The 25,758-nt window shown below is 42.2% G+C and overlaps 1 long non-coding RNA gene across 1 annotated transcript; it reads left to right on the forward strand.

Moving 5' to 3' along the window:
• The first annotated feature begins 23,526 nt into the window (after nucleotides 1–23,526).
• Nucleotides 23,527–24,589, forward strand: LOC149980878 (uncharacterized). Its single transcript, XR_016483476.1, has 3 exons — nucleotides 23,527–23,824; nucleotides 23,937–24,278; nucleotides 24,414–24,589. It is a non-coding gene; the product is annotated as an uncharacterized LOC149980878 (long non-coding RNA).
• Nucleotides 24,590–25,758: the final 1,169 nt, after the last annotated feature.

A 25,758-nucleotide genomic window follows, 5' to 3' on the forward strand; every position in this document is an offset into this window, starting at 1 on the left:
AGCTGGTGCATGAAATCTAAGGAAGTCTAGATTTTGCTCGCCTGAAGTTGAGTATATTGTGATAAACTGCAGGCCACACTACTTGCCTAGAGAGTTCTCAGCTATACTTTTCGTGGCTGTTTATTTACCACCACAGACAAATGCTGGCACTAAGACCACACTCAGTCAGCTGTATAAGGAAATAAGCAAACAGGAAACCACTCACCCAGAGTCGGCGCTCCTAGTGGCCAGAGACTTTAATGCAGGGAAACTTAAATCAGTTCTACCAAATCTCCATCAACATGTTAAATGTGCAACCAGAGGGAAAAAATTCTAGATCACCTGTACTCCACACACAGAGACGCGTACAAAGCTCTCCCTCACCCTCCATTTGGTAAATCCGACCACAACTCTATCCTCCTGATTCCTGCTTACAAGCAAAAATTAAAGCAGGAAGCACCAGTGACGGTCTATAAAAAAATGGTCAGATGAAGCAGATGCTAAACTACAGGACTGCTTCGCTATCTCAGACTGGAACATGTTCCGGGATTCTTCCGATGACATTGAGGAATACACCACATCAGTCACTGGCTTTATCAATAAGTGCATTGAGGACGTTGTCCCCACAGTGACTGTACGTACATACCCCTAACAGAAGCCATGGATTACAGGCAACATTCGCACTGAGCTAAAGGGTAGAGCTGCCGCTTTCAAGGTGCGGGACTCTAACCCGGAAGCTTACAAGAAATCCTGCTATGCCCTGCGACGAACCATCAAACAGGCAAAGCGTCAATACGGGGCTAAGATTGAATCATACTACACCGGCTCCGACGCTCGTCGGATGTGACAGGGCTTGCAAACTATTACAGACTACAAAGGGAAGCACAGCCGCGAGCTGCCCAGTGACACGAGCCTACCAGACGAGCTAAATCACTTCTATGCTCGCTTCGAGGCAAGCAACACCGAGGCATGCAATGAGAGCATCAGCTGTTCCGGACGACTGTTGCGATCACGCTCTCCGTAGCCGACGTGAGTAAGACCTTTAAACAGATCAACATACACAAGGCTGCGGGGCCAGACGGAATACCAGGACGTGTGCTCTGGGCATGTGCTGACCAACTGGCAGGTGTCTTCACTGACATTTTCAACATGTCCCTGATTGAGTCTGTAATACCAACATGCTTCAAGCAGACCACCATAGTCCCTGTGCCCAAGAACACAAAGGCAACCTGCCTAAATGACTACAGACCCGTAGCACTCACGTCCGTAGCCATGAAGTGCTTTGAAAGGCTGGTAATGGCTCACATCAACACCATTATCCCAGAAACCCTAGACCCACTCCAATGTGCATACTGCCCAAACAGATCCACAGATGATGCCATCTCTATTGCACTCCACACTGTCCTTTCAAACCTGGACAAAAGGAACACCTATGTAAGAATGCTGTTCATTGACTACAGCTCAGCGTTCAACACCATAGTACCCTCAAAGCTCATCACCAAGCTGAGGATCCTGGGACTAAACACCTCCCTCTGCAACTGGATCCTGGACTTCCTGACAGGCCGCATCCCGGTGGTGAGGGTAGGTAGCAACACATCTGCCACGCTGATCCTCAACACTGGAGCTCCCCAGGGGTGCGTGCTCAGACCCCTCCTGTACTCCCTGTTCACCCACAACTGCATGGCCAGGCACGACTCCAACACCATCATTAAGTTTGCTGATGACACAACAGTGGTAGGCTTGATCACAGACAACGACGAGCCTATAGGGAGGAGGTCAGAGACCTGGCCAGGTGGTGCCAGAATAACAACCTATCCCTCAATGTAACCAAGACTAAAGAGATGATTGTGGACTACAGGAAAAGGAGCACCGAGCACGTCCCCATTCTCGTCGACGGGGCTGTAGTGGAGCAGGTCGAGAGCTTCAAATTCCTTGGTGTCCACATCAACAACAAACTAGATTGGTCCAAACACACCAAGACAGTCGTGAAGAGGGAACGACAAAGCCTATTCCCCCTCAGGAAACTAAAAAGATTTGGCATGGGTCCTGAGATCCTCAAAAGGTTCTACAGCTGCAACATCGAGAGCATCCTGATCGGTTGCATCACTGCCTGCTACTGCAATTGCTTGGCCTCTGAACGCAAGGCACTTCAGAGGGTAGTGCGTATGGCCCAGTACATCACTGGGGCAAAGCTGCCTGCCACCCAGGACCTCTACACCAGGCGGTGTCAGAGGAAGGCCATAAAAATGGTCAGAAACCCCAGCCACCCCAGTCATAGTCTGTTCTCTCTACTACCGCATGGCAAGCGGTACCGGAGTGCCAAGTCTAGGTCAAAAAGGCTTCTCAACAGTTTTTACCCCCAAGCCATAAGACTCCTGAACAAGTAACCAAATGGTTACCCGGAGTATTTGCATTGTGTGCTCCCCACCCCACCCCTCTCTTACGCTGCTTGCTACTCTCTGTTCATCATATATGCACAGTCACTTTAACGATACCTACATGTACAGTGGGGCAAAAAAGTATTTAGTCAGCCACCAATTGTGCAAGTTCTCCCACTTAAAAAGATGAGAGAGGCAATTTTTTTGGTCCATTAAAATAACATCAAATTTATCAGAAATACAGTGTAGACATTGTTAATGTTGTAAATGACTATTGTAGCTGGAAACAGCAGATTTTTATGGAATATCTACATAGGCGTACAGAGGCCCATTATCAGCAACCATCACTCCTGTGTTCCAATGGCACATTGTCAAATCAAATCCAACTTTATTTGCAACATGTGCCGAATACAACAAGTGTCGACTTTACCGTGAAATGCTCACTTACAAGCCCTTAGCCAACAGTGCAGTTCAAGAATTGTTAAGAAAATACTTACCAAGTAGACTAAAATAAAAAGTCATTATAAAAAAGTAACACAATAAGAATAACAATAATGAGGATACATAGAGGGGGCAACGGTACCGAGTCACTGTGCGGGAGTGCAGGTTAGTAGAGGCAATTTGTACATGTAGGTGGGGGGTGAAGTGACTATGCATACATAATAAACAGCGAGTAGCAGCAGTGTACAAAAGGGAGGGGGGGGGGTGGTCAATGTAAATTGTCAGGTGGCGATTTTTATTAATTGTTCAGCAGTCTTATGGCTTGGGGGTAGAAGCTGTTGAGGTCCTAAACTTGGTGCTCTGGTACTGCTTGCTGTGCAGAGAAAAGAAAAGTAGAGAAAACAGTCTATAACTTGGGTGACTGGAGTCTCTGACAAACCTTTCTTCTGACATCGCCTATTAAATAGGTCCTGGATGGCAGGAAGCTTGGGCATATGATTTACTGGGCCGTTCGCACTACCCTCTGTAGCGCGTTACGGTCAGATGCCGAGCAGTTGCCATACCAGGTAGTGATGCAACCGGTCAGGATGCTCTTAAAGGTGCAGCTGTAGAACCTTTTGAGGATCTGGGGACCCATGCTAAATCTTTTCAGCCTCCTGAGGGGAAAAGGTTTTGTCGTGCCCTCTTCACAACTGTCTTGGTGTGTTTGGACCATGATAGTTTGTTGGTGATGTGGACATCGAGGAACTTGAAACTCTCGACCCGCTCCACTTCAGCCCAGTCAATGTCAATGCGGGACTGTTCGGCCTGCCTTTTCTTGTAGTCCACGATCAGCTCCTTAGTCTTGCTCACGTTGAGGGAGAGGTTGTTGTCCTGGCACCACACTGCCAGTTCTCTGACGTCCTCCCTATAGGCCGTCTCTTCATTGTCAGTGATCAGGCCTATCACTGTTGTGTCATCAGCAAACTTAATGATGGTGTTGGAGTGTTTGGCCACTCAGTCGTCGGTGAACAGGGAATACAGGAGGGGACTAAGTACACAACCCAGAGGGGACCCAGTGTTAAGGATCAGCATGGCAGACGTGTTGTAGACGTAGTTGATGTTGTAGTTGATGTTGAGACTGGTGTTTTGCGGGTACTATTTTTTGAAGCTGCTAGTTGAGGACTGTGAGATGTCTGTTTCTCAAACTAGACACTCGAATGTACTTTTCCTCTTCCTCAGTTGTGCACCGGGGCCTCCCACTCCTCTTTCTATTCTGGTTAGAGCCAGTTTGCAAGGTTCTGTGAAGGAAGTAGTACACAGCGTTGTACCAGATCTTCAGTTTCTTGGCAACTTCTCACATGGAATAGCCTTAATTTCTCAGAACAAGAATATACTGAAGAAAGTTATTTGTTTCTGGCCATTTTGAGCCTGTAATCAAACCCACAAATGCTGATGCTCCACATACTCAACTAGTCTAAAGAAGGCCAGTTTTATTGCTTCTTTAATCAGAACTACAGCTGTGCTTTCAGCTGTGCTAACATAATTGCAAAAGGGTTTTCTGATGATCAATTAGCCTTTTAAAATGATAAACTTGGATTAGGTAACACAACGTGGCATTGGAACACAGGAGTGATGGTTGCTGATAATGGGCCTCTGTACGCCTATGTAGATATTCCATAAAAAAATCTGCCGTTTTCAGCTACAATAGTCATTTAAAACATTAGCAATGGCTACACTGTATTTCTGATCTATTTTATTTTATTTTAATGGACAAAAAAATAGCTTTTCTTTCAAAAACAAGGACATTTCTAAGTGACCCTAAACGTTTGACGTTCTGGCAAAACACATTTTGTAGAGGCAAAAATATCCTACCCTGTCTAGCATATTTTGTTTTGTCGACATTTAGAAAGTTTACCGAAAAATGTTCTGTTTCCATCAGGCCTGTCATGACATTTTTTTTCCAACATGCACTTAACTTGCATAAAAAGGTTGGATGGAAACCTGGCTATCTAGAGCATATGAAAGATAAAGATCCCTGGCCCAAAATGATGAATAGAGGCTGAGGTGGCATCTCATCATCCAGTTTAGAGAGCAGAGTGATTCTGCAGACACTGTATGCATCTAAGCTGTTTAATGTCTAGTCTGGGGAAGAAATTATTGATATAAAAGGTGGAAATTGTGCTTATTGCTCGTGTTCTGGGTCTGTTCTTGCCGTATGGTTGTGCAGCTACATTATTGTATTATAGTATGCATTGGTTGAAGCTCAATGTTAAATTAAAATCTCCCTACCATCATATCTAAGCCAATATGGCACCAATGTCGACGTTTAAAATATGGCTCATTTTCAGTTCTGAATGAATGTTGGAAATACTTTTTTTTACTGTACTGTAGCACTCTGCTGTGCTCTACTTCAGTATCTGTCAAACCTCTCCTTGGGGACTCCCAGACATTACATTTTTTTTTTGCTGTAGTGCTAAACTAGCTAAGCAAGAGTTGAGGATTAGTTGACAAGTCGAATCAAATGATTCTAGCTCTGGAATAGATACATTAAATGGAACGGCCTTGTGTCCCGATGGAGTGGTTTGAGAACCAGTACTCTACTGCACTGTGCTGTCCAAACTTGTGAAACATAGATGTCTATGATTGGTTCAGATTTGGGTCGGAGCAAATCTGAAACAATTATAGATGCCTATGTTTGCAAAATGCATCATGTATTTCTGTATTTTAAAAGTTATATATTTTTAAAACAATTGCTGACATGCAAAACATTTTGTGACTATACCAACAATGGACTAATGAAACAAATACCAAAAGATAGTTTTTGGGTGGACTTCTCCTCTACACTTGTGAGTGTTTTAACTATGCATCGTTTCTATAATGGTCGAAGAACTCACGTGTTTCCTAAAACACCACGTACTGTAGGGATAACTTTCAATAAGTGCGTCGTTAGAGCATGTGTCAATACTGATAGAATCAAAAGAAAGTCAGCGGTGCTCTCGGATCAGCGTTCTCCATTCAAATCTTACCTTAACATTAGATATTAACAACGGATCAGCTCCTAGAAATGGCTGAAAATATTGGCTTAGGCTATGCAGAAAATCAAATATTTGGCACATCATTGCGCACATGTTGTTAGACCTACACATCATGCAATTCTGGCTAAAATGACAGGCAGTAGCCTACAATTAGCAAAATAGAACTCAATTAAATAGATTTCAATATGATTAAAATATATATAGGCCCATGTAGCCTACTGTATTTATCTTTTAATGCAGTCATCTCGGTTTTCATTTGAAGCATATTTTTACCCTTTGCTTTCTCATAATAATTTCAAAAGACACTGGCAACGTTTTATTGTAGTGAACTTCGTTCTGAAGTCATCGGCTGTCACGGAGAGACAGATAAACATCTTGATTCTATGTTTAGTGGAGATCTTCTGTGTATAAATCAATGTTTCCCAAACTCGGTCCTCGAGTGCCCCAAAAACGGTGCACGTTTTGGTTTGTGCCCTAGCACTTACACAGCTGATGCAAATAATTAAAGCTTGATGATTAGTTGATTCATTTAATCAGCTGTGTAGTGCAAGGGCAAAAAAACAAAACATGTACCCCTTGTGGTCCCGACGACCGAGGTGCAATAAAGAATCTAACCACCCAGTTAGCCGTTTTACGAGTGGTCTGAGGCAGTCGGTAAATAAGAAGTGTTTTCAAGTGCAACTTTAGTAACGATGGTTTTTGGAAAACAGCTCTGAGATTTAACAATTTGACAAAGGTTCTAAACGATGACGTGAGTCTTAAGATACTGTTGGGAAACCGGGCCCTGGACAATAAATAACGTGAGACAGCATTTTTTCTTTTAACAGAATTTGAAGCGCAAATTACATTTTCGAAAGACACTTTTTGGATGTGGAGATGTTGTATAATTGTGACCGACCGCCTTGATTCGGTCTTATGTAGCAACATTTAAAATGTTATTTTTCACATGGGATAAAAGTAGAGAGGAACAATGGGAAAATAATGATGTGTTTCATAATCTAATCCCAGAAGCAAAGGGAGAAATGTTTAGTCACTGGACAAATCACTCTTTACCTTACGGCAATTATGACAAAATTTACTCAAAATGCTGGCCATACAAAATTAGTCTCTGAATGAATAGGTGACATTTTTATTTATCTGTTATCTGTTATTTTACCAGGTAAATTGACTGAGAGCACATTCTCATTTGCAGCAACAACCTGGGGAATAGTTACAGGGTAGAGGAGGGGGAAGAATGAGCCAATTGTAAACTGGGGATTATTAGGTGACCGTGATGGTTTGAGGGCCAGATTGGGAATTTAGCCAGGACACCGGGGTTAACACCCCTACTCTTACAATAAGTGCCATTCGATCTTTAATGACCTCAGAGAGTCAGGACACCTGTTTAACGTACCATCCGAAAGACAGCACCCTACACACTGCCCTGGGGCATTGGGATATTTGTTTAGACCAGAGGAAAGAGTGCCTCCTACTGGCCCTCCAACACCACTTCCAGCAGCATCTGGTCTCCCATCCAGAAACTGACCAGGACCAACCCTGCTTAGTTTCAGAAGCAAGCCAGCAGTGGTATGCAGGGTGGTATGCTGCTAGCATATTAGGCAATGATTGTGGTTGGGGGACTGAATGTTCTAGGCCAGCCATGGTGACTCACATAGTACACAAGGAGACAGTGACAAGGATATCAAATACAAATAACATACAAGTGTATTGGTCATGTACAAAGTTTAGCAGATGTTATAGTGGGTGCAGCGAAATGCTTTTGCTGGTAGCTCTTAACAATGCAGTAAAATGTCAAACAAGTACACAAATAATTAAAATGTAAAAAACAAGTACAACAACAAAACAAGAGATCAAGAACATCAGAATCAATCCAATTTACAACCCAAATAGCACTGTAACAGTAATCAAAACGCTATCTATATGTATGTACACCAGAATAATTTGTCTCCCTTTGATATTCTTGTCACCTGGGGGTCAGCCAATCAGGAAATATAGGACCCAGTTGCACAGGGAGGAGTTCAGACCCAAAGCCCCGAGCTTAGTGATGAGGTTGGAGGGAACTCTGGTGTTAAAAGCTGAGCTATAGTTGATGAACAGCATTCTCACATACAGTTTATGTCGGAAGTTTACATACACTTAGATTGGAGTCATTAAAACTCATTTTTTAAACACTCCACATATTTCTTGTTAACATACTACAGTTTTGGCAAGTCGGACATCTACTTTGTGCATGACACAAGTAATCTTTCCAACAATTATTGTTTACAGACAGATTATTTCACTTATAATTCACTGTATCAGAAATTGACATACACTAAGTATCAGAAGTTGACATACAGTAAGTTGACTGTGCCTTTAAACAGCTTGGAAAATTCCAGAAAATTATGTCATGGCTTTAGAAGCTTCTGATAGGCTAATTGACATAATTTGAGTCAATTGGCGGTGTACCTGTGGATGTATTTCAAGGCTTACCTTCAAACTTAGTGCCTCATTTCTTGACATCATGGGAAAATCTAAATAAATCATCCAAGACCTCAGAAAAAAAATTGTAGAACTCCACAAGTCTGATTCATCCTTGGGAGCAATTTCCAAACGCCTGAAGGTACCACGTTCATCTGTACAAACAATAGTACGCAGGTATAAACATCATGGGACCATGCAGCCGTCATACCGCTCATGAAGGAGACGCGTTCTGTCTCCTAGAGATGAACGTACTTTGGTGCAAAAAGTGCAAATCAATCCCGGAACAACAGCAAAGGACCTTGTGAAGATGCTGGAGGAAACAGGTACAAAAGTATCTATATCCACAGTAAAACGAGGCCTATATCGACATAACCTGGAAGGCCGCTCAGCAAGGAAGAAGCCACTAATCCAAAACTGCCATTAAAAAGCCAGAATATGGTTTGCAACTGCACATGGGGACAAATATTGTACTTTTTGGAGAATTGTTCTCTGGTCTGATGAAACAAAAATAGAACTGTTTGGCCATAATGGCCATCATTATGTATAGAGTAAAAAGTGGGACGCTTGCAAGCTGAAGAACACCATCCCAACCGTGAAGCACTTGGGTAGCAGTATCATGTCGTGGGGGTGCTTTGCTGCAGGAGAGATTGGTGCACTTCACAAAATAGATGGCATCATGAGGGAGGAAAATTATGTGGATATATTGAAGCAGCATCTCAAGACATCAGTTGAAGCTTGGTCGCAAATGGGTCTCCCAAGTGGACAATGACCCCAAGCATACTTCCAAAGTTGTGGCAAAATGGCTTAAGGACAACAAAGTCAAGATATTGGAGTGGCCTTCACAAAGCCCTGACCTCAATCCTATAGAAAATATGTGGGCAGAACTGAAAAAGCGTGGGCGAGCAAGGAGACCTGCAAACCTGACTCAGTTACACCAGCTCTGTCAGGAGGAATGGGCCAAAATTCACCCAACTTATTGTGGGAAGCTTGTGGACGGCAACACAAAATGTTTTACCCAAGTTAAACCATTTAAAGGCAATGCTGCCAAATACTAATTGAGTGTACGTAAATGTCTGACCCCCTGGAAATTTGATGAAAGAAATAAAAGCTGAAATAAATCACTCTCTCTACTATTATTCTGACATTTCACATTCTTAAAATAAAGTGGTGATCCTAACTGACCTAAGACGGGGGATTTTTACTGGGATTAAATGTCAGGAATTGTGAAAAACTGAGTTGAAATGTATTTGGCTAAGGTGTATTCCTGGGTATTCCTTTTGTCTAGGTGAGATAGGGTGCTGTGTAGTGCAACAGCAAATGTGTCATCCGTGGATCTGTTGGGGCGGTATGAAAATGGGGTGCCGGGTAGGGTGGAGGTGATATGGTCCTTGACTAGGCCTTTCAAAGCACTACATGATGACAGAAGTGAGTGCTTCTGGGCGATAGTCATTTAGTTCAGTTACCTCAGCTTGCTTTGGAACAATAGTGGTCATCTCGAAGCATGTGGGGATGACAGACTGGGATAGTGAGAGGGTGAAAATGTTAATTAACACTCCAGCAGGATTTCAAATGTATAAGCTGTGATTGTCTGAAAGTCCCTGCCAAATGCGTCTCGTATCTGAGATGTTTAATTGGTCATCGGTAGTCTGTTTGTACTCCACCATGTTTCCAGTCACCTTGCAGTTGTTAAATGTGACCCACCGGCTTGATTTGGTCTTATGTAGCAACATTTGAAATTGTGTTTTTCTTCTTCTCTTTTTTTATTTTTTACATTGGATAAAAGTAGACTCATAGCTACAAAATGATATATCATACACTGAAGTTGACGAAAAATGGTAAAGTAATTATGCTTTGACAGTTTGATAGGCTGTTTGAGAAGGTTTTAATCCTAAGCAACCTGCATACACATTGTTTGAAGTACAATAGACCAACATAGCTGCTGTAGTATGTCCAAGATGTGTGCTGGAAGATCTTAGTGGGTGGAGTAGGCATTGTGGTGCTCGTGAATTTCCTTCCCTTTAAGACCAATGCCTACTTCTCACTTAAAACACTCACATCCTGTATTATCTTTGTAATTCCTATTTTTCATCTGTAATGCATCAACAAAATGTGTAATAAACTCTGTGTGCTTCCATAACATTCCCTGCTGGCAGGATTGTTGCTGTCAGGATTCTGCAAAACCTGCTCCTTTCAAAGTGTTCACTCACCTTTGGCTAAAACTCCATTTACACTCTCTCTACCTTCTCCCCAGTGGATGAATGAACCCAAGGCCAATTGAGAAGTGTGACATTTCACGCAGCCTACCAATCCCAATCTAGAACACCTCTCTGGGGTCTGACATGTTCCTCTCTACTATGTCATGTTTGAAATTTATTATATAGACCGTTGCGACAATGGCTATCTGTTTACCTTCGCTCATTATGTTATGCTCACTGTCTTGATCGCTGTCACTCATCGGCACTTGCTATCCTTTGTCTAGTAATTAACTTCTATGTTGGTCAGATTGGAACATATACAGTAACTAAGGAAAACAGGTGGTTTTACTAGCGGAGCTGTTTGTTTCACTTGCCCTATCCGGTCACTCTATGGACCCGGGAGTATCAACTTCAGGGAGGTTGCAGCTTATCGATCTTTGAAGGAGTTCCAGCTTGTTTTTATAGATGTTTGTTTTACTTTCCCAACTCAGAATGTCAGGGCCCAGTATTTCAGTTTGGGTTAATGTGACTTTACTTGAACTCAGATTCAATCCCCCACCAGCTCAATGCCTCAGTCTGCTTGACAGAGACCCCCAGATCTGCAGTCATCCCTGAGAAGCGGGGACCCCTGTGGGCCCTCCGGATGTTTTGGGCTCCTGTGTTTGTTGTGAGTCAGCTACAGGCCCCTCTGGTTCCCTTGTCATTACGATATCATTAATCCCACTCTGACCCCCCCAGCCTCTAGCCTGTCAGACTGCCCACCTCAGACACGGACAGAATATTAAATTCCACCGCTAACACCAATTACATAACCAGCAGCTCAGAAGTGTAACCCACAGCCCACCTCTCTCTCTCTCATCCTCTCTCTTTCTCGTTTAATCAATCTCAGATCCCTCTCACATCTCTGTCTCTCTATCATGCTCTATCAGCGCTCCTCTGTTCAAAGAGTCCAACGTCACTCCTATCTTCTCTAGATATGTAAAGCCTGACAGGGGCCGTTGACGTTCCGTCGGACAGCAGTTTTCCCCCTGGGCGTCATGGTGAAACAGGTTCCCCACAGCTGATCTGTTCCCCCTGTCTGACAGTAATGAGCCAAGTTAGTCAGTCAGCGTTGACAGTCAGTGCACTACGCCAGCAGTGGGCCCTGCCAAGCCATGGCTGCGGTACTGGTTCCTAGCGGCAAGATGTTTTGAGTACTTGTCATTCCCCATTCCCCTTTTATTTCTCTCTCCCCCCCTATCCCCCCCGCCCCCCTCTCTCTCTCGTTCTTGCTTCACAAGGCATTCATATTTCTTTCTGAAGTGGGTCCCTGGCAGCAGGTTGAGACTCGTCTGCGACTAGATGATATGTGAGTTGGCAGAACATAGCTCTGTCCTGTTGGCGTGACCGTTAGTCTACAACAGATGTGTACGGTAAACATTTTAATGAGATGAAACTGTTGGTTCTGAAATGTGGCATTGTTAAACATCCGTTATGGCAATATTTCATCTATTTAATTCACTGTGTATACTGATTTGGTACCATCCATTAATTTGGTTAGTTTCATTCATTTGTTAGTTCACCGGGTAGTTTGTTTACTTGTGCACTGTTTGTGCGTCTGTTAAAAATTGAATTATCGTATGTCAACTATAATGAAGGTGTACATAGCCTGGGGTTATTATGTGAGAGCCAAACTGCTAAGGACATTACCGTTACAGAGCACACAACCAGTCCTCCTTCACAATCGCAATAAAAGGCTTCCACTCTGGTTTCAAAAACAAACTAACAAGTCAAACTGGGGTTTTTCCACATTAAAGTCCCTGTATCGCGGATCCTAAGGTCTGTAAAGAACTCCCTCAGTGGGTTGTGTGTGTGTGTGCATGCGTGTCAATGTGGAGTGGACCTCCCATACTGCTGGGTGTCTGGCAGTGCTCCAACTCAGTCTGCTGAACGTCCCCTTGTGCAAAGCAAGAGGCAGCCACCTGAAGAAACGATGGAAGCGTCTGAGGGAGTAAGTCTGGTGGAGAGGGATGGCGTGCTCGGAATAAGACCCTCTGCCACATAGGTTGGCGGTTAGAAATGAGAAAGTGAGGAGAGACAGAGAGAGAGGGGGAGTGGGGTTAGGGGGAGAAGAGAGAGACAGGGAGACAAGGAAAAAGGGAGCGAGAGAGGAACAAAAACACAGACGGAGAGAAAGCGAAAAATATAAATCTCCAGGGCCCTATCACCCCTCCCTGTCACTCTGAAGGATATTGTCCCCAGAAAGATCAAGCTTTCTCTGGGGGCCTGTGTTTGATATTACACTGATGTATGATTTATTTATCTGTCGTTTTGTGGCCCCTTTTTTTCATTTCTACACCTTCCAGATGCTGACATTCATCCATCGCTCTCTCACATCACATTTGGGCTTGACACAATCTTATATAATTATTATTTTGTTTGTAGGAAGGGGTGAGGTTTGTTTAACATAATACAGCCTTGGAGCTGAAAAGCTGTTTCCATTATTTTTTCGAGTGTTTTGGCCTGTGTTGCTCTGTTGCTTGGTAATGACAATGGGGGAGACTAAGAATATGATTGACTGCTGATAGCCGGGGGAGGGCACTACCCGGGCAGACATCTAAAGTTGGTAAGAGATTGGGAAACAACGTGGCAACAACTTTATCCCTACATGCTTCCTCGTCCATCTCCGACACATTCCATCTGAATTTAAATGGGAAATGTTATGACTTGTGTGTCAAACAAATCATATTGTGGTGCATCATGCCAGTGAATTTGCAATGACTGAGCTGCTGAGCGGAGGGTGCGTTCAAGAGTGTCCACAGTTTTACCCTATTTACAATAAAAACATTTGTTTGCTGATCATACTGCCTCTCCAATAACCATCTGTGGAGCCTGTAAAAGCAGTAAATCTCTCTCTTTCAGCTTATACACATACCTACAGAACACCTTAAGCACATCTCCAGAGAGCCATAAAGAGAAGATTGAGCGCAGAGGGAGTGGGAGGTGCAGGAAACCAAAGAAAACAAAGATACTTATGTCTTGGTATTTTGTTGGACGTCTTTCTCCCTAATTTGTTTGAATGAATGCATGAGAAACACATTGCATAAGGGGTTGAAAGAGGGAGGCGTGTATATAGAGAGACAGACAGACGGAGAAAGAGTAAGAGAGAATTGTTTATTTCAAGAGGGAAAGACGAAGAGGAAAGAGAGAGGGAGAGAGGAAAGAGTGAGTGACAGATATAATAATATATTTGAATAGAGAGAGAATGATACAGACTACGAGAGTTGAGAATGGAATGGTGGAATGACTGAATGTTAGGCCTATGGCGTGCTAGCTTCCGACGGTTAGGGTTACACCTCTCAGCTTTAACAATAGAGCCATTCAACCCTGCGATGTGAGGCTCAGTAAGCTCATTGACTGTCTAATACTAGCCTGGTTAGAGCAAGCCTCCCCACGGTTCAACATAGGTGGCTCCAACCCTCAACACACACAGGAAGTCATCTGTCAGTGAGATCCTGAGTCCTGGTCATGTGACTTAAGGACACTTTGTCTCCCGTCACCCTTTTCTTTCTTTCTTTCTTTCGTTCTTATTCTGTCTGTCTGTCTGTCTGTCTGTCTGTCTGTCTCTCTCCTTCCCCCTCTCTCGCAAGATTCAGAGGAAGGGTGGGAAGATTCTGGGTGGGGAGAAGAGAAAAAGAGGATAAGATTTAGGGGCACTGTGGTTCCCAGGGAGGAGAAACTCCAACAAGCCCACAAGTTATGTAGGAAATATCAAGCATACATACAGTCTAGACGTGGAGGGGCCTTCTACTGTACTCTGGGGTTTGCCTCAGTTTTGACAGATCAAATTCATTGTGTGTTATTCTTTTGACAAAGAACAATAATCCCCAATTTGGCCTACACGTATCATACTGATATCTCTCATAGAAACCAAACTTTTCAAAGTAAAAACATGAAGGACATCGGGTCACAGGCGTACAGCATCCGTATTATGATGTCGTCAGTTGTTAGACAAAACTCCCTCAGCTGATGACTTCTTCATATGAATGCCGTACATGGTCCTAAACCCCCATGGCCATGCCTGTCCACAATGACCTCCATTCATTAGCTCCCACCATGTAGCCTGGCAAAGCTAAGTGTCCTATGAAATGATTATGAATCATGCTCTGGCTTTTAACTCCTGTGTATGTGTTTGTGTGTACAGGGTTGGGTAGTAACAGATTACATGTAATAGGGATTACATAATCAGATTACAAAAAATGAAGTAACTAATCAAACTGGATTACTTTTAAAAAAATGGTGTAATCAGATAACAGTTACATTCTGAAAAACAGCTGATACATGTTTTGGATTACTTTATCTAATATCAAGATATGGGCTGCAATTATTAGCCTTAAACTCACTGAAATCAACAATTGTTTTGCATCTTTAAAAGCTGTGCTGAGCCACACAGCTCGGAGGTCAATGGAAGCTTTTCCTTTCTGTTGTCTTCCTTGGTTGCTTTCCACAGATGTTTTTTTTAAACCGAAAGCGTCTGACCCTCAATTACTGGGAGCTGAACCATCCCACATGTCATCAGGGTCTTTGTGTCAAAATAAAATGTTCTATTAGTCAGAGCTCCACCCTGTTCACTTCCCAAGCACTGGGATGACATACTGTATAATCAGATTTATCTTAGATCCACTACATCTGTCTATTTAAGTCTTTATTATACCAGGCTGTTATGATAAGGGCAGGTCATTCAAATGACCATTTCCTCTTTTACTAGCTACAATCTGCTTGGGGGCTGGATATAGTAGGTCTATAATTTCACAATCCAAAAATGAGAGTTGGGAAAGCTTTCCCTGGAGCTTGGCAGTGAAGCTGACCGTTTGGCAGTGCTGGAAGTCTAGTCTGGTCCCACCCACTATGCCACAACGCTACAACCTGTCTTTGGGTGTCCTTTCTCAGAGGCTTCAGTATGCTTCAGTTCAGTTCGGCTGGCGGCTAGCTGAAGTCGGCTAGAAGAACCGAACGACTGTACTCGCATAGTCCCTTAAAAGACATTCGCTTGAAAAAAAACAAAAAAACAAGATAGAGGAAAACGGTACTGTTTGTCCATTGTGACACGCCGTAGTCAGAATGCACTTCCTCAAGATAGTCAGAATTAATCTACGATAACGCAAGGAATCTGTCGTTAATTTTGAGTCACGTAATTTGACATCTAACTAAGATGTTTGGTGCAGTATTTCTAAATAAAAAAATGTGCATGAAAACAAGGCATCTATCTTTGAATGACAACAAGACTTTACTGAAGAATCCCTACTGTTGACCAATCACCAACGAAGGGGCGTAAGAGTTCGGCTACCTACTTTGGCTTGCCTCAAGAAAAAAAAATGGTGTCCCCGAACAACCGAAAAAACCCCTCCACAGAAATCCAAAACTAACAAAAACATCACAAAATGTCTCATAATATATGTACAAACTCTTCCGAACTGTTTCGGCTGGGAAGCATGCGGATGCCTTAACTAACTCACCACAACTCACTCTCTCTAGCCCTAGCCTCAATGTAAGAAGGAGATAGGTGTGGTGGGATATCTGGTGTATACGGGTGAGAACTTCCAGACCAGAGGTGTTATACTGCCGAGCCGAAAAGTGACAACAGACCAAGAGAATACGCAACCCCTCGGCAGGTTCTGGATTGAGCTGGGAGGAGATTTAGGCTCTACTTGCCGTAGTTACAGCACTGTAAAAGAACAGCTAACTTTATCCTGTTGGCTTCCATTCCATACGCTGTGAAAATACTAAATATGTTACAAACCCGGAAAATGTAAACATGTAGTTGGAGCTACCTCATCATTTGTTAAGGCTTGAAGCAGCATTCGCAAGAGAGGAGCTGAAGCTTGCTTACTGTAAATAAGGTCATGGTTTTGCCCAAAAGAGTTGATAAAGTTATTTATACTTAACTTCAGCTATCAAGCTAGACACTGCTCCTTCTCCCTCTTGCTAACTACCGTAATGCTGTTTCACCCCTCTTAGATATGACACAATGACTCATTTTGTTCCTGTTTGTGACCTTACACATTCATAGGACATTGTGATTGTCAATGGGACCCATAAGGTCAAGCTATATAGTGAATATAGACTGTTATTCAAAGTCATGAACATGACCTGGATTCAATGTTCCAAAGACAAGAATACACACAGTGGTGTCTGGTGATGTGCTTATACTCTTTCCAAACAGGCGGCCAAGTGAAGGAAAGGCACCCTGTGTGAAAAATTGTGTTTCTCTATAGTATTCAATGTTTTATATAGATTTTATGGTTCCCCGCTCAAAATCACAATTTTCTTAAGAGAAAAACAAAAAAATGTCATGTTCTAAGTCCACAACAATGCTTAAAGCACTTTAGGAGAACATTTTTGAGGTGGGTGTGGTTGCCCTTTAAAACATTTGTGCACATAGGGGACTGTACATTATTTATAATGAGGGACACCTGGAGAAATTACAATCTCTCTGAAAGGAAAATGGAGGCCGCCCCTTCAGTAAAATTCATTTTGACTCGACTGTCCCTGAACGCTTGAAAAAAAACAGGTGACCCTGCCCTATACCCCAAATAATAATGAAAACATCAAGTGGATAGCAGAAAACATGCCTACCATTTACCCTCACTCCTAGGACAGACCAGAGCCTTAAAGATCCAGTTTAAGAAACTGTTACGGATACAGAGAGGTGTGTGTGTGTGTGTGTGTGTGTGTGTGTGTGTGTGTGTGTGTGTGTGTGTGTGTGTGTGTGTGTGTGTGTGTGTGTGTGTGTGTGTATCCTGTGTTCTTTTCTCTCCTTCTCCCCTCACAGGTGAAAATCATCACTCCCCTATCAGTCACCAATCAATCAGAAGACACACCTCCTCCTGTTTCCTACCCAATCACAGTTCCTTTCCCTTGGTTTAAAAACCCTGTCAGTTATTTGCGCTGGAGCTCAATCTCTCTGTAAATGACATATGTCTGTAGAGCTCTATGGTTCACACTCTCCTACTGTGTCTCTATCTCCCTTTATGTATTGAGCTCTCTTTTGTTTGAGCACCTCCATATCACCTGTGAGTATTGTTTTTGGTTTTTGGTGTTTGTTTGCTGGTGGGAAAAAGGGGAACCAAGACAAGTCGCCCATGGGCATACACTACCCGTAGGTAAACTTTGGGGGGGGGGGGGGGGGGGGTGGTCCGTATATGCAATGTCCACTGGACAAAAAGTGGGTGAAATAGTTGCGCAAACAGCCTTTGCGTGTGGGAAGTTGACAACAAGTGTTTTGTCAACTAACAGCCATCCATATTGAACGCCTAGATGCTTATGCTGTCCAATTAAATTATTTTGTAGCGCCTACACAGAGGTGTTCTCAGGAGGAGGGGCACATCATCATCAAGGCTGCTTTTAAACACACAAGCGGACAGAGTCTGAAGCAAAAGTTAAGCTCCCATTAATTACAACTATTTTTACTCATGTCATCCTCTCTTACCTGTCTCAGCGGAAATCAGGTTACAATAGCAAATTGAAATTTAGAGACTGCCTGCCTTCCTATGTACTGTCCAATAATGTGAAGTGTAGCCTGGAATTATCAAGGTCTAGTGACAAATGGCCTCAACAGAGAAAAGGCTAACCCAGCTTTCCTCCTTTCCCCCTCCATGTATCAGCTAATGAGTAATCTGGCAGTGGCATAGCTCCAGCACTCTTTTTGAAATAGGGCCCCTTATCGCCAAACAAGGCCTCGTCTCCAGGGCTGTGCCCCAACCCTCAACTCACAAGTCTCAACCCCCCCGTCCTTCACCCCTTGTCCCCCTCCAGTCCACGAGTCCCATGGCACCCAGAATCTCTTCTCCATCTTCAGAACTGCAGCTACTTCCTTCAGGCATTCCACACTCAGTCCCAATGTAGGGTGGGCATCAAAGGGGCAAGTCGTCACTCGGCCCCTCAAACACCCTCCCCTCCAACTCCCTGCACCCCTCCCTGGTTTCAACCCTCTCCCTGGGTTCAACCCTCTCTATCCCCTCCTTCCCCCTCCCCCCACCCCTTCCGCCCCTCTCTATTTCTCCATTCAGTTCAGGGTAATGCGGGGAGCATGAATTGTGCTGGAAGGCTATAGAAGGCTAGTCTAAACAGAACACACCCTACTAGTCTTCAACCTGCCGGTGACTCGTGGTAGATCATCTATCCGGCCCAACACACACAGCCTAGTCCCTGGTTCCCACGAGGAACAGGCACAGCCACGGTAGCGTTCGGCACGACATAATCACACTCAGGCATTCCCTTGCCGTTCAACTGTGAAAAGAAGCAATACACATTAACAGAGTCGGCTAGTTCCGCTCACTGTTTCAATGACTTGTACATACAGCTAGTGTTAGACATTTCTCACAGTCCATCTATGGTGTGTGGGGTCTGGTTTGCAGTGCTTTTGGGGTATTTTCCCTCCTACGCTCCCTGTCTTAGCTGTAATGATAAATGAATGTAAATGACTCCAGCAGGACGGGGGTTTACTGATAAAAGGGGGATAAAGAGGTTGGGGGGGTCAGCATGGATAACGTCCGTTGGTCTGTGGGAAACTGGAGGTGGCAGTTGACATCACTTATCTCCATTTCTTTACTATGACGGTGCATGACTCAGTCTGGACTGAACCGGCCAGGACCGTATTTTTATCACTGACTCTACATAAGCAAGATCCACAAAGCATATCTGGCCCCTATTCACTATCCATGCTCTGCTCTGTTAAGCCAAGAGTGCTATTCCAGGATTCATAGACAGTGATGTATCTTCCTCGAGTCCAGCAAAAGCCACAGAGTTCAGTTGTCATCCCTCCTGAAGTGAAGAGACTGTTTATTGAAAAAGAGCTATGACATATACAGTTCCAGTCAAAAGTTTGGACACACCTACTTATTCATGGATTTTTCTTAATTTTGACTATTTTCTACATTGTAGAATAATAGTGAAGACATCAAAACTATGAAATAACACATGGAATCATGTAGTAACCAAAAAAGTGTTTAACAAATCAAAATACATTTTATATTTGAGATTCGAAGTAGCCACCCTTTGCCTTGTTGATAGCTTTGGACACTCTTGGCATTCTCTCAACCAGCTTCATGAGGTAGTCACCTGGAATGCATTTACATTAACAGGTGTGCCTTGTTAAAATTTAAATTGATGCAAAATTAATGCATTTGAGACAATAATTTGTGTTGTGACAAGGTAGGGGTGGGTATGCAGAACAACCTTCTTTAGGGTTAGGCCCCTTTTTTTCTCCACTTCCTGCCTGAATGACGTGCCCCAAGCAAACTGCCTGTAACTCAGGCCCTGAAGCCAGGATATGCATATAATTGGTACCATTGGAATAAAAACACTTCGACATTTGTAGAAATGTTAAAATAATTTAGGAGAATATAACACAATATATATGGTAGGAGAAAATCCAAAGAAAAATCAACCAGAATCTTTTTTTTTTGCGAGACCATCCTCTTAGGAAGGCAAGAGAAAGGTCATATTGAAAATTAGCTCCCTGGATGCAATTCCTATGGCTTCCACAGGGTGTCAGCAGTCTATGTTCAAGGTTTCAGGCTTGTAACTACAAAAACGAATAAGAAATAATAGTTTTAGTAGAGGGACACAGTCTTGGAAATTCGTGTTTGCGCGCACCATGAAGACATTACGCACCTGCTAAAATCAGTTTCCTATTGAACATACTTCTTTCCGAAAGAAATACTATAGTTTGATTACATTTTAGGGTATCTGAGGAGTAAATAGAAATGTATTTTGACTTGTTGAATCAAAGTTTAGGGGTAGATTTTCGGATTCCTTTCTCTGCAAGTTGAACGAGTGGATTAGTCAAATCGATGGCGCCAACTCAAGACTTTTTGGGAAATAAAGAAGGATTTTATCTAACAGCTGGAACCCTTTGATGACAAATCAGAGGAAGATTTTCAAAAAGTAAGTGAATATTTTGTCGTTATATGTGAATGTTTCAAACCTATGTCAGTGCAAAAAATATATTTTGATATGGGGCACCGTCCTCAATTGCATGGCATGTTTTCGCTGTAACAGCTCCTGTAAATCGGAGAGTGCAGTTATATTAACAAGAATTTAACCTTTCAGTCAAAATAAGACACTTATGTGTACATAAATGTTTAAAATCCATAATATTTATGATTATTTATTTGAATTGCGCGCCCTCCAGTTTCACCGGAAGTTGTCCCACTAGCGGGACACCGATCCTTAAGAAGTGTAAAAGACCAAGTCCATATTATGGCAAGAACATCTCAAATAAGCAAAGAGAAATGACAGCCCATCATTGCTTTAAGACATGAACGTCTGGCAATAAACACTTTGAAAGTGTCTTCAAGTGCAGTCGCAAAAACCATCAAGCGCTATGATGAAACTGGCTCTCATGAGGACCGCCACAGGAAAGGAAGTCCCAGAGTTACCTCTGCTGTAGAGGATAAGTTCATTCGATTTAACTGCACCTCAGATTGCAGCCCAAATAAATGCTTCACAGAGTTCAAGTAACAGACACATCTCAACATCAACTGTTCAGAGGAGACTGCGTGAATCAAACCCTCATGGTCGAATTGCTACAAAGAAATCACTACTAAAGGACACAAATGAATCCTACAGACGAAAAACCATATGTGACATTTAAAAAAAAAACGAGATATACATGAAAAATCATTATTGGACACCATTTTTCTATAGTGAACCGGTTTCACAAGCTTTCCACGCGCTAATTAACAATAATTTAAATTTAAATTTAAAGCTAGGCTCTCGTGGAATAACCGTTTATGTGCACCACTCAGAATGGACGGACAAGCGCACAACCTTTCTGTTGCTGATGAAAATCGCAGAAATGTGGGAAAGAAACGTAAAACAAAACAAAAAGAATGGAAAGACAGGCAAAGGAAGATCTTACGGGATGCGGGAAAACCCTATACAAATCGTAAGGGTCAAGAAAAAACTGGGAAAAGCTGTCCAAAAGAGGTATGTGGAAGAACCGTATATCAAACAATCAAGCTAGCTAGCTATAGAGTACAGTAACTAACATGTATGTTGTGGGTTGTCTAATTTGTAACTATAGAGAAAACATATTAGCTAAAGTTCGTTGGCTAATAACTCATACATTATCGTTACAAATGTTATTGCTAGATTATAGAAGAAACATAGCTAGCTACTTTTCCTCCGTCCACCGGATGATTCGACATGGCAACAGTAGCTAGCTAGTTACACTGTATCCTGCAGGGAAGAGCGTGTTCCACGACGTGCAGAAAGGATTGTGGAAAGTGACTGATGAACGCAAGCTGCATCTGTTCAACAGGTTCTATAATGTCCCATACGAGAAACAACAAAGCGTTGATTCTCTCCGGCTTAGAACAGGTTAGAAATAAGACAAAACGCCTATTATTATAATAGCTACAGTGCCTTGCGAAAGTATTCGGCCCCCTTGAACTTTACGACCTTTTGCCACATTTCAGGCTTCAAACATAAAGATATAAAACTGTATTTTTTTGTGAAGAATCAACAACAAGTGGGACACAATCATAAAGTGGAACGACATTTATTGGATATTTCAAACTTTTTTAACAAATCAAAAACTGAAAAATTGGGCGTGCAAAATTATTCAGCCCCTTTACTTTCAGTGCAGCAAACTCCCTCCAGAAGTTCAGTGAGGATCTCTGAATGATCCAATGTTGACCTAAATGACTAATGATGATAAATACAATCCACCTGTGTGTAATCAAGTCTCCGTATAAATGCACCTGCACTGTGATAGTCTCAGAGGTCCGTTAAAAGCGCAGAGAGCATCATGAAGAACAAGGAACACACCAGGCAGGTCCGAGATACTGTTGTGAAGAAGTTTAAAGCCGGATTTGGATACAAAAAGATTTCCCAAGTTTTAAACATCCCAAGGAGCACTGTGCAAGCGATAATATTGAAATGGAAGGAGTATCAGACCACTGCAAATCTACCAAGACCTGGCCGTCCCTCTAAACTTTCAGCTCATACAAGGAGAAGACTGATCAGAGATGCAGCCAAGAGGCCCATGATCACTCTGGATGAACTGCAGAAATCTACAGCTGAGGTGGGAGACTCTGTCCATAGGACAACAATCAGTCGTATATTGCACAAATCTGGCCTTTATGGAAGAGTGGCAAGAAGAAAGCCATTTCTTAAAGATATCCATAAAAAGTGTTGTTTAAAGTTTGCCACAAGCCACCTGGGAGACACACCAAACATGTGGAAGAAGGTGCTCTGGTCAGATGGAACCAAAATTGAAATTTTTGTCAACAATGCAAAACGTTATGTTTGGCGTAAAAGCAACAGAGCTCATCACCCTGAACACACCATCCCCACTGTCAAACATGGTGGTGGCAGCATCATGGTTTGGGCCTGCTTTTCTTCAGCAGGGACAGGGAAGATGGTTAAAATTGATGGGAAGATGGATGGAGCCAAATACAGGACCATTCTGGAAGAAAACCTGATGGAGTCTGCAAAAGACCTGAGACTGGGACGGAGATTTGTCTTCCAACAAGACAATGATCCAAAACATAAAGCAAAATCTACAATGGAATGGTTCAAAAATAAACATATCCAGGTGTTAGAATGGCCAAGTCAAAGTCCAGACCTGAATCCAATCGAGAATCTGTGGAAAGAACTGAACTGCTGTTCACAAATGCTCTCCAACCAACCTCACTGAGCTCGAGCTGTTTTGCAAGGAGGAATGGGAAAAAATGTCAGTCTCTCGATGTGCAAAACTGATAGAGACATACCCCAAGCGACTTACAGCTGTAATCGCAGCAAAAGGTGGCGCTACAAAGTATTAACTTAAGGGGGCTGAATAATTTTGCACGTCCAATTTTTCAGTTTTTGATTTGTTAAAGTTTGAAATATCTAATAAATGTCGTTCCACTTCATGATTGTGTCCCACTTGTTGTTGATTCTTCACAAAAAAATACAGTTTTATATCTTTATGTTTGAAGCCTGAAATGTGGCAAAAGGTCGCAAAGTTCAAGGGGGCCAAATACTTTCGCAAGGCACTGTATATTGAACACTTGCATAGTTTAACTTTGACAGTAATGATACGTACATTAACGTTAACTCTAAAAGTGCTGTGTTACACAATGGTGCAATACAAACTCATTCTGTGTATAGATTGGGAGTGTGTGAAAGATGGAGGTCCTGATCAAGCAATATCCTGAATGTGCTACAGTATATTAAATTCTGAATTCATCATTGTCAATTTTTATTGCAGCATGAGGTGAAACGGAGACGTAAACCTGAGGATACAAAGGAGAACAAACGACGGAAACAAACCTTCAAATACCATGTACAGCAAGCAGGCCAGAGATTGAATGTGTGCAAGGTTACTTTCATGTCTGTGTTCCAGCTAACCAACAGCCGTCTTCAGGCAAGTGAAAATATGAATTAATGTCTATATGAATATCAATTACAAACATATTGTATTCTCTGTACAGATGCTGACAGATGCTGTGGGCAGAATAACAACTGGCGGATGCTCAATCTGATGTCGATGCTCGTCTCTATGGGTTACTTTACCCAAGTTGAGCAGAAGTTCATGGTCTCTGGTCATTCTTTTCTTCCTTGTGATCGATCTTTTGCCACCATCGAGAAGAGACGCAAGGTGTCAGTCCTTCATACACCTGATGATGTTTCAAAGATGATACTTGAAGCACAACCAGCAAAACCATTCAAAGTGATCAGGATGCAATGTGAAGACTTCAGGCACCTCCCAGATTTTGTCCTCAAGCGACCAGCTGGACTACAGATCACCTCAGTGAGGTGGTTAAAAGTCACAGGTATTGCACAGAGAATAGTTTACTAACATCCCATCAACATGCAACATGTTGTTCTAACAATAAAATATCCTAATGCTTGACTGTGAAAGTTGTTATTGATGTCAGGAACTTAAAATGTTTCTGTTCTAATTTCAGTTGAGGATCCTTGGAATCTGTACGCCAAACAGAGCCACAGTCTATTTGAGGGATGGAAGTCGTGGCTGATCTCCAAACCAAAAGGAGGAGCTACACCTCAACCTCCCTATTTTGCAAGCCACTACCCTGGAGCATATGAGAGTCCTCTGCCCATCAAAAAAAAACAAGTACCAAGATCTGATGACCTGCTCAACGACTTGCCAGCTACTGCACTCTCTTTTTATGAATCACTGCAGAGTGAATAATTTGTTGTTAAACCAAGCTACATAATGAACCGTTTTTTCTGTGAGTTTATGATCCCCTGAACCTGTATACTGTAGTATGTTGAATCTGTATACATTTCAGAAGACATGTCACCCTTATTGTAGGAAATTAAATGTATCGTAGGTGTTTTCTATGTGAATCAATTTGTGTATGATTTGAACCAGCACAATATATTGAATTAATTTAATTTTAAGATGTTGTTCCTAGTGTAGAAAATGTTATGTACAATGTGTTCTGTTGATAATTATTTTGTGTGTGATCATTTGAACCTTTTTTAATCTGAATGAATTAAAAACAAATAAGTCATCACATACAGTATGTGAGTATTCATTTGATCTTGATTCCCTTTTTTTTATTCATTACAATATACACTGTCTCTCTGTCACCACATTTAGCATTAACTCTAAGCAGTTAATACTTATTTACTGCTGTCATCTCAGTGCAGAAGGACATTTCTTGCCTTTAGCGTGGGTTTAACGCAATTCACAACTTAATTGCTGATCATAGTGTTAAACACAAAGAGAATGGTTTTCTGAACATTTTGTAATATTGACCTTCGGGACCTGCATAATGGACATGCATATTGGCACATCACATTGATCCATATTTGATATGTACAAGTTCTTGTTTTGATTGAATTAATTTAATTGTATTCTATTTTGGTAGTTCTATGGTATGTTCACATTGAGGGCTTCATTTTAAATGAGAATAAGATTTCATGACTCAACTTTTAAGAAAAGTCATCATTGCTAAAGTTGATAGACCACCTTTAAATGAACCTCCATACAAATGAATTAACTGCATATTGCATTTAAGTTATTTACATGAAGGGCATCTGTACTTGAAAGTACTTAAAACATCCTATCGGGTGTTAAAAAAGGACATCTTACAAGAGTCATGCAAAATGTCACATATACTGTTCTTCCACAAACTGAAATCATCACTGGAGATATACAGAAAAAAAAGTATTTTTTGAAATAACAAAAAAATATAAATTGTTGTTGGAAGATATGGGTATGGTGAATTATTTGTCAACCATAAAACACCTAATGTGGTACACACAATTAATAATATAAAAATA

Source organism: Oncorhynchus mykiss, chromosome 9 (assembly GCF_057628025.1).
Source record: "Oncorhynchus mykiss isolate SJ-2025 chromosome 9, ASM5762802v1, whole genome shotgun sequence".
In the NCBI taxonomy this organism is placed as follows: Eukaryota; Metazoa; Chordata; class Actinopteri; order Salmoniformes; family Salmonidae; genus Oncorhynchus; species Oncorhynchus mykiss.